Source organism: Arachis ipaensis, chromosome B4 (genome assembly GCF_059453495.1).
Source record: "Arachis ipaensis isolate K30076 ecotype BB chromosome B4, ASM5945349v1, whole genome shotgun sequence".
NCBI lineage: Eukaryota > Viridiplantae > Streptophyta > Magnoliopsida > Fabales > Fabaceae > Arachis > Arachis ipaensis.
Window position 1 is genome coordinate 114,718,236 of NC_142439.1, and position 8,558 is coordinate 114,726,793.

General features: G+C 37.9%; 1 non-coding gene across 1 annotated transcript; it reads right to left on the reverse strand.

Moving 5' to 3' along the window:
- Positions 1–6,672: 6,672 nt before the first annotated feature.
- On the reverse strand, positions 6,673–6,776 carry LOC148568858 (small nucleolar RNA R71). The gene has a single exon (XR_015882385.1). It is a non-coding gene; the product is annotated as a small nucleolar RNA R71 (small nucleolar RNA).
- Positions 6,777–8,558: the final 1,782 nt, after the last annotated feature.

Consider the following 8,558-nt stretch of genomic DNA (forward strand, 5'->3'; position numbering starts at 1 on the left):
TTGTTCAAGGGTCTCTGCAAAGGGGATGTTGATCTCAAGCTTCCGAAAGACTTCCAAAAACTTGGAGAATTGCTTGTCTTTTTCTGCTTTCTAAAGTTTCTGAGGGTATGATAATTTGGCCTTGTACTCTGGGGCCTTGGGTAGTACAGGATGGATGTCAAGAGTGACTGGAAAGGGGTTGTCAGAGTGCCTGGGGGGAAAGTTCTTTGAATTTTCATTGGCGTTTAATGCCCCCCTTTCTGGGCATTCAGCGCCCTTGGTGCTCCCTACCGAGCGTTCAGTGCCCTTGGTGGTATTCTCTGTTTCTACAATTTTGCTCTCTGGTGTCTCTTTCTCACCCTATTCCTCACTGTTCTAATGTTGAGTGACTAATGTCTTGCAACTCCTCAATTGAATTGTCTGGCATTCCTCTCCGCCTTTGGGGGCCATATTGCTAAGTGGGGTTTGTTCAGGTGTTCACTGGTCTTTCTGGTTCATTTGCATCTCTAGGTTCCTGAGGGAGGCTCGGGTTTCCTGCATAAAGGTTTTCGGCTCTTTGCAAGTTCTATAACAATGGATGCCAAGTTAAGGTACTCTGAGATTGTGGGGGCTGAAAAGGAAAGTCCCCCTGAGAGCTGCTGGCATAAGTCGATTGCTGATTCCTCCTTCCTTGGTTAACGTTCTAAGAATAAAGAACATTATCAGTACGTCTGGAGGAACTTCCCATGTAATTGACCTCCTCAGGTGCATAGTGGTCATAGTTGCAAGTTTCACCTTGAGGGGAGCTACCATGCATATCATAAGGAACATCTGGAGAGGTGCTCTGAATTTTTGCAACTGGGCTCTGCATGCCACCCAATTGTTGAGTGAGAAGACTCATCTGTTGAAATATAAGATTGTTCTAAGTAAGAAGTGCATCTACAGTCTCCACTTCCAAAACTCATTTCCTTACTAGAGTCCTCTCAGATTAATATAAGTACTGGTTCTTGGCAACCATATCAATGAGCTCATTGGCCTCCTCAGGTGTCTTCTTCATGTGCAGGGAGCCACCTGCAAAATTATATAGAGACATCCTAGCCATATCAGAGAGTCCTTCGTAGAAAATATGTACCCTGATCCAATCTAAGAACATAGCAGGAGCACATTTCCTAAGCATCAACTTGTACCTCTTCCAAGCATCATAGAGGGACTCGCTCTCTTCCTTCCTAAAGGTCTGAACATCTTTTTTCAGCTTAGTCAATCTCTGTGGGAGGAAGAACTTGTTCAAGAACTTATTAACTACTTTATTCCAGGTGTTCAAGCTCTCCTTGGGTTGAACATCAAGTCATTCCCTTGCTCGATCCCTTACAACAAATGAGAAGAGCATTAGCTTATAAACCTCAGCGTCCACTCCGTTGGTCTTTACAGTGTCACAGATCTGTAGAAAAAAAAGTTAAAAATAAACATATTAGGATCTTCCTGTAGAAGTCCATGAAACTGGCAAGTTTGTTGCACTAGGATGATCAGCTGTGGGTTGAGCTCAAAATCATCTACTCCAATAGGATGCACACTAATACTCCTTCCATAGAAATCAGAAATGGGAGCTATGTAAGAGCCCAGGGTTCTTCTAAGTTGTGCATTACCATTCGGATCCATAGTGAACTCTCCCTGTTTCTGCACATACACAAACAGAAAACAAAGAGAAATGGAAATCTCTACGTCAGAGTGTAGAGGATTCCCTGTAAGGTATTCTATGTAAAAAGAAATAAAATAAAATAAAGCAAGAAATTAACTAAAAATTTCAAAAACTACAAAAAAATAAAGCAGGGTTTTTGAAAATTAAATAATGGAAAATATTAAAGTTTTCGAAAATCAGAAAAATAAAATCCCTAGAGGGACACCAAACTTAAAATTGAAAATTAAGGGAGAATAAATAAAACTAAAATAAAAAATAAAACTAAATAAACAAAACTGAGAAAAACACCTAATCTAAGCGACTAGACAACTGGTAGTTGTCAATGACAAACAATCCCCAGCAACGGCGCCAAAAACTTGGTGTGGAAATTCGAGATTCCGACAACTTAATCGGCAAATGCACCAGGTCATCCAAGTAATACCTCAGGTGAGTGAGGGTCGATCCCACAAGGATTTTTGGACTGAGCAACAACAATTATCCAATTGGCTTAGTTAGGCGAATAGAAAAGGGTTGTTAATGGTTAAAAATGCATAAAACACTAATCAAAAGCGTAAAGAAAGCAAATAAAGGGTTTGGTGTAAAACAGTGCAAGAAAATAGTTAAGGCTTTGGAGATGTTTATCTTTCTGGATTAAAAGTTCTTACCAACTATTTTAACAATGCACGATTCATTTCATAACAAACTATAAATGTCTAAACCCTAATCTCTTAGTGATTTGGCCTCCTCTAACCTTCATTAACCACCACTCTCGTGGTCACTTAATTTTGATTAGAGGGTTAAGTTCAAAAACTAGTTTATGGTCATAAAAACCCTAATTACCCAAAGCTAACAAGATTATATGTCACATATCCCCATTAGTTCATAAAATTAGCTATTGATGAGCGGATAATTTATACGCTTTTTGGCATTGTTTTTAGTATGTTTTTAGTAGAATCTAGTTACTTTTAGGGATGTTTTCATTAGTTTTTATGTTAAATTCACATTTCTGGACTTTACTATGAGTTTGTGTATTTTTCTGTGATTTCAAGTATTTTCTGGCAGAAATTGAGGGACTTGAGCAAAAATCAGATTCAGAGGTTGAAGAAGGACTGCTGATGCTGTTGGATTCTGACCTCCCTGCACTTAAAATAGATTTTCTGGAGCTACAGAACTCAAACTGGCGTGCTTCCAATTGCGTTGGAAAGTAGACATCCAGGGCTTTCCAAAAATATATAATAGTCCATACTTTGCCCAAGTTTAGACGACACAAACTGGCGTTCAACGCCAGCTCTTTGCCCAATTCTGGCGTCCAGCGCCAGAAACAAGTTGCAAAGTGGAGTTCAACGCCCAAACTGGCACAAAAGCTGGCGTTCAACTCCAAGAATGACCTCTCCACGTGTAGACTTCAAGCTCAGCCCAAGCACACACCAAGTGGGCCCCGGAAGTGGATTTATGCATCAATTACTTACTTCTGTAAACCCTAGTAGCTAGTTTATTATAAATAGGACTTTTTACTAGTGTATTAGACATCTTGGAACATCTTTGGATTATCTTTTGATCTATTGATCACGTTTGGGGGCTGGCCATTCGGCCATGCCTGGACCTTCATTACTTATGTATTTTCAACGGTAAAGTTTCTGCACTCCATAGATTAAGGTGTGGAGCTCTGCTGTTCCTCAAAGATTAATGCAAAGTACTACTGTTTTCTATTTAATTCATCTTATTTCGCTTCTAAGATATTCATTCGCACTTCAACCTGAATGTGATGAACGTGACAATCATCATCATTCCTTATGAACGCGTGCCTGAAAACCACTTCCGTTCTACATTAGATTGAATGAGTATCTCTTAGATCTCTTAATCAGAATCTTCGTGGTATAAGCTAGATTGATGGCGGCATTCATGAGAGTCCGAAAAGTCTAAACCTTGTCCGTGGTATTCCGAGTAGGACTCTGGGATTGAATGACTGTGACGAACTCCAAACTCGCGAGTGCTGGGCGTAGTGACAGACGCAAAAGGATAGTAAATTCTATTCCAGTATGATCGAGAACCTCCAAGATGATTAGCCATGCAGTGACAGCGCATCGGACCATTTTCACAGAGAGGAATAGGATGCAACCAACGACAAGGGTGATGCCTCCAGACGATTAGCCGTGCTGTGACAGAGCATTTGGACCATTTTCCCGAGAGGATTGAAAGTAGCCATTGGCACCGGTGACATCCTTACATAAGGCCAGCCATAGAAAGGAGTAAGACGGATTGGATGAAGACAGTAGAAAAGCAGAGGTTCAGAGGAATGAATGCATCTCCATACGCTTATCTGAAATTCTCACCAATGATTTACATAAGTATTTCTATCCTTATTTTAGTATTAATTTCGAAAACTCCATAACTATTTTATATCCGCCTGACTGAGATTTACAAGGTGACCATAGCTTGCTTCATACCAACAATCTCCGTGGGATCGACCCTTACTCACGTAAGGTTTATTACTTGGATGACCCAGTGCACTTGCTGGTTAGTTATGCGAAGTTGTGAAGATATGTTTAGACCATGGTTCTGTGCATCCGTTTTTGGTGCCATCGCCAGGGAATCAATTTCGAACAATAATTCACAACCTGAGTAACAATTTCGCATACCAAGTTTTTGGCGCCGTTGCCGGGGATTGTTCGAGTTTGGACAACTGACGGTTCATCTTGTTGCTTAGATTGGGTAATTTCCTTCTTATTTTCAAAAAGTTTTCAAAAAATTCTTCAAAAATCTTTCAAAAATTTCTCATTTGTTTTCGAAAAAATTTTAATATAAAAATGTTTTCAAAAATATATTTTTCTTCAGAATTTTTAAGAATGAATTCTAGTGTTTCATGAAGCATGTTGAAGCCTGGCTGGCTGTAAAGCCATGTCTAATTCTTTTGGATAGGGCATGCTAGGCGTGTCATGTCTGAGTTACATACTAAAGCTTGGCTGGCTATTAAGCCATGCCTGACCCTTTGATTGGAGTTTTAGACTAAAGAGCATAAGATTCCTGGAATTCATATTAAAAATTTTGGAATCCTTATTTTTCTTTTTCAAAATGATTTTCGAAAAAATTAAAAGAAAAAAAAATTTAGAAAATCATAAAAATCAAAAATATTTTTTGTGTGTTTCTTGTTTGAGTCTTGAGTCATGTTATAAGTTTGGTGTCAATTGCATGTTCATCTTGCATTTTTCGAAAAAATTCATGCATTCATAGTGTTCTTCATGATCTTCAAGTTGTTCTTGGTAAGTCTTCTTGTTTGATCTTTGCATTTGCATGTTTTGTGTCTTTTCTTGTTTTTCATATGCATTCCTGAATTCTTTATGTCTAAGCATTAAAGAATTCTAAGTTTGGTGTCTTGCATGTTTTCTTTGCATTAAAAATTTTTCAAAAATGTGTTCTTGATGTTCATCATGATCTTCATAGTGTTCTTGGTGTTCATCTTGACATTCATAGCATTCTTGCATGCATTCATTGTTTTGATCCATAACTTTCATGCATTGCATCATTTTTCTTGTTTTTCTCTCTCATCATAAAAATTCAAAAATCAAAAAAATATCTTTCCCTTTTTCTCTCTTAAAATTTCGAAAATTAGATTTGACTTTTTCAAAAAATTTTAAAATCTAGTTGTTTTTATGAGTCAAATCAAATTTTCAATTTAAAAAAATCTTATCTTTTTCAAAATCTTTTTCAAAAATCAAATCTTTTTTTTCAATTTTTTTAGTTATTTTTGAAAATTTCAAAAATCTTTTTCAAAAATCTTTTTCTTAATTTACATCATATTTTCGAAAATAACATCATCAATTAATGTTTTGATTCAAAAATTTCAAGTTTGTTACTTACTTGTTAAGAAAGATTCAAACTTTAAATTCTAGAATCATATCTTGTGATTTCTTGTGAATCAAGTCATTAATTGAGATTTTAAAAATCAAATCTTTTTCAAAAACTAATTTCTATCATATCTTTTCAAAAATATCTTCTTATCTTACCTTTTTCAAAAAAATGATTGCAAAATATCTTTTCTAACTTCCTAACTTCTTATCTCTTCAAAATTTGTTTCAACTAACTAACTAACTTTTTGTTTGTTTCTTACCTTTTTCAAAACTACCTAACTATCTCTCTCTCTCTAATTTTCGAAAAAATCTTCCCTCTTTTTCAAAATTTCTTTTTAATTAGACTAATTATTTTATTTTTTATTTGAATTTTCGAAAAACTACTAACCTTTTTCAAAAACTATTTTCGAAAATCACTAACTCTTTTTCAAAAATTATTTTCGAAAATTCTCTCCTCCTCTCATCCCCTTCTATTTATTTATTCATCTACTAACACTTCTCTTCATCTCACATCTCTGCTCCTATCATCACCTTTGTGTTTGGATTCTTCATTCTTCTTCACCCCTATTCCTTTTCTTCTTCTACTAACAATAAGGAACCTCTTTACTGTGACATAGAGGATTCCTCTTCTTTTCTTTTTCTCTTCTCTTTCTTATGAGCAGGGACAAAGAAAAAGGCATTCTTGTTGAAGCTGATCCAGAACCTGAAAGAACTCTGAAGAGAAAACTAAAAGAAGCTAAATTACAACAATCCAGAGACAACCTTATTGAAAATTTCGAACAAGTAAAGGAGATGGCAGCCGAACCCAACAACAATAATGCAAGGAGAATGCTTGGTGACTTTACTGCACCTAATTCCAATTTACATGGAAGAAGCATCTCCATTCCTACCATTGGAGCAAACAATTTTGAGCTGAAACCTCAGCTAGTTTCTCTGATGCAGCAGAACTGCAAGTTTCATGGACTTCCATCTGAAGATCCTTTTCAGTTTTTAACTAAATTCTTGCAGATCTGTGATACTGTTAAGACTAATGGAGTAGATCCTGAAGTCTACAGGCTCATGCTTTTCCCTTTTGCTGTAAGAGACAGAGCTAGAATATGGTTGGACTCTCAACCCAAAGACAGCCTGAACTCTTAGGATAAGCTGGTCACGGCTTTCTTAGCCAAGTTCTTTCCTCCTCAAAAGCTAAGCAAGCTTAGAGCTGATGTTCAAACCTTCAGACAGAAAGAAGGTGAATCCCTCTATGAAGCTTGGGAAAGATACAAGCAGCTGACCAAAAAGTGTCCTTCTGACATGTTTTCAGAATGGACCATCCTGGATATATTCTATGATGGTTTATCTGAGCTATCAAAGATGTCATTGGATAATTCTGCAGGTGGATCCATTCACCTAAACAAAACGCCTACAGAAGCTCAAGAACTCATTGACATGGTTGCTAATAACCAGTTTATGTACACTTCTAAGAGGAATCCTGTGAGAAATGGGACGCCTATAAAGAAGGGAGTTCTTGAAATTGATACTTTGAATGCCATATTGGCTCAGAATAAAATATTGACTCAGCAAGTCAATATGATTTCTCAGAGTCTGAATGGAATGCAAGTTGCATCCAACAGTACTCAAGAGGCATCTTCTGAGGAAGAAGCTTATGATCCTGAGAATCCTGCAATAGCAGAGTTAAAATACATGGGTGAACCATATGGAAACACCTACAATCCATCATAGAGAAATCACCCAAATCTCTCATGGAAGGATCAAAAGCCTCAACAAGGCTTTAATAATGGTGGAAGAAACAGGTTTAGCAATAGCAAGCCTTTTCCATCATCCACTCAGCAACAGACAGAGAATTCTGAGCAGAATCCATCTAGCTTAGCAAATTTAGTCTCTGATCTATCTAAGGCCACTGTGAGTTTCATGAATGAAACAAGGTCTTCCATTAGAAATTTGGAAGCACAAGTGGGCCAGCTCAGAAAAAGGATCACTGAAATCCCTCCTAGTACTCTCCCAAGCAATACAGAAGAGAATCCAAAAGGAGAGTGCAAGGCCATTGAATTAATTACCATGGCCGAACCCACAAGAGAGGAAAAGGACGTGAATCCCAAGGAGGAAGACCTCCTGGGACGTCCAGTGATCAATAAGGAGCTTCCCTCTGAGGAACCTAAGGAATCTGAGACTCGTCTAGAGACCATAGAGATTCCATTGAACCTCCTTATGCCATTCATGAGCTCTGATGAGTATTCCTCTTCTGAAGAGAATGAGGATGTTACTGAAGAGCAAGCTGCCAAGTTCCTTGGTGCAATCATGAAGCTAAATGCCAAATTATTTGGTATTGAAACTTGGGAAGATGAACCTCCCTTGTTCACCAATGAACTAAGTGATCTGGATCAACTGACATTGCCTCAGAAGAGACAGGATCCTGGAAAGTTCATAATACCTTGTACCATAGGCACCATGATCTTTAAGACTCTGTGTGACCTTGGTTCAGGAATAAACCTCATGCCCCTCTCTGTAATAGAGAAACTGGGAATCTATGGGGTGCAAGCTGCTAAAATCTCATTAGAGATGGCAGACAATTCAAGAAAACAGGCTTATGGACAAGTAGAGGACGTGTTAGTAAAGGTTGAAGGCCTTTACATCCCTGCTGATTTCATAGTCCTGGATACTGGAAAGGAAGAGGATGAATCCGTCATCCTAGGAAGACCTTTCCTAGCCACAGCAAGAGCTGTGATTGATGTGGACAGAGGAGAATTGATCCTTCAATTAAATAAGGACAACCTTGTGTTTACAACTCAAGGATCTCTCTCTGCATCCATGGAGAGGAAGCAGAAAAAGCTTCTCTCAAAGCAGAGTCAACCAAAGCCCCCACAGTCAAACTCTAAGTTTGGTGTTGGGAGGCCACAACCAAACTCTAAGTTTGGTGTCAAACCCCCATATCCAAACTCTAAGTTTGGTGTTGGGAGGTCTCAACAAAGCTCTGCACATCTGTGAGGCTCCATGAGAGCCCACTGTCAAGCTATTGACATTAAAGAAGCGCTTATTGGGAGGTAACCCAATGTTTATTTATCTAATTTTATTTTTGT